Below are 1,286 nucleotides of genomic sequence, written 5' to 3'. Positions count from 1 at the left end.
TAGCGTTAACTTTTGTTTAATAAATGTAAGATCTTAGTTTATTTTTATTTTTTCTTGTCTTTTTTCCTTATTGTTTCTTGTTTTGCACAAAACGAGGTCATTTACTTGACTGGTAAAAATGTGAACTTAAATTTGTTGAAAATGTCTGTAAATAATGGTTGTGAATTCCTATAGTGCAATATGGTTGCTCTGTATTGTTCTTTGCAGAAATAAATAAAGTTGTATGAAAAAAAAAAAACCTCATTAAACAGGAAGACACCAACTGCTCAACTTCCGGTGCTTTCAAAATAAGACTATATCAAATATTATACATAAGAAAGCTTATAGTATATAACTTAGAAACAATACGCAAATATGAGCAATGGCTTCCTAAGGAACCAGAACATTTTATTACATTTTTTTTTGACACAATTTAAAACCCCCCTTAAATTTTGCTTTTGAGGCTTTCAGGGGGGCTCATGGGTTAATCGGGGGGGTCGAGCCCCCCCGGACCCCCCCGCATTCTGAATAAACTAACGTCAAAGATGATATGTACAGAATTTAAGCAGAAATAGTTTTTGTGTTTTATGAGGTAAAGGGAAAATAATGTGTCTCTGTAAGTCATCTAGGAGTCTTCAGTGAAATCATAGATACATAACTATTTTAATAAAAACGTTAATAAATAATCAATTTATGTAGATATTAGTATTTGTAAATATCAATTTTATGCAGAATGATTACTGATAAAAGTAGGTAGGTAATGACAATGGAAAAGATGTTCGTCCAAAACTCAAACCAAAAAGAATTTTATCCACTATATCTTTTATCTAGAAAGCGCGGATGTTTGAATATATTCATCTATTTGTTAGCAAAGGCTGTGGGAAAGTATAGTTTGTCTGTTTAATTGAGAAAATACTAGTTAACACTAACGTGTTAACACTGTGTGCGGTGGTTTTCTCAGATTTTGATCATTACATTGTTTGTTCTAACAAAAATTGTTTTAAGCAACTAGATTGGTTGGAAAAACAACCAATCTATTCTTAGAATCTATCCAAACTCTATCCAGCTGACAGCAACTCCTACAAACTCCAACATCTTGACTGAATCCTAAGGCTGTTTAAATGCCTGTCAAAATTCTTGCGCTTCCCGAACCACTTCCCGAAGTGGTCAAGTGATATCACTGTAGCGAGGCCTAAGACTTCATCAATTTTGGCCCCTCCTCTAAATGAATCATGCCTCGACTGGGGGCGTACTCGACACACGCCTCAAAGCCTCGGCTAATCTCATAACATCACTAAGTATTGGTT

This window comes from Cyprinodon variegatus, unplaced genomic scaffold (genome assembly GCF_000732505.1).
Source record: "Cyprinodon variegatus isolate N-32 unplaced genomic scaffold, C_variegatus-1.0 Scaffold393, whole genome shotgun sequence".
Classification (NCBI taxonomy): domain Eukaryota; kingdom Metazoa; phylum Chordata; class Actinopteri; order Cyprinodontiformes; family Cyprinodontidae; genus Cyprinodon; species Cyprinodon variegatus.
The sequence above is the reverse complement of the archived record's forward strand: the minus strand, read 5'-3'. Positions refer to the sequence as shown.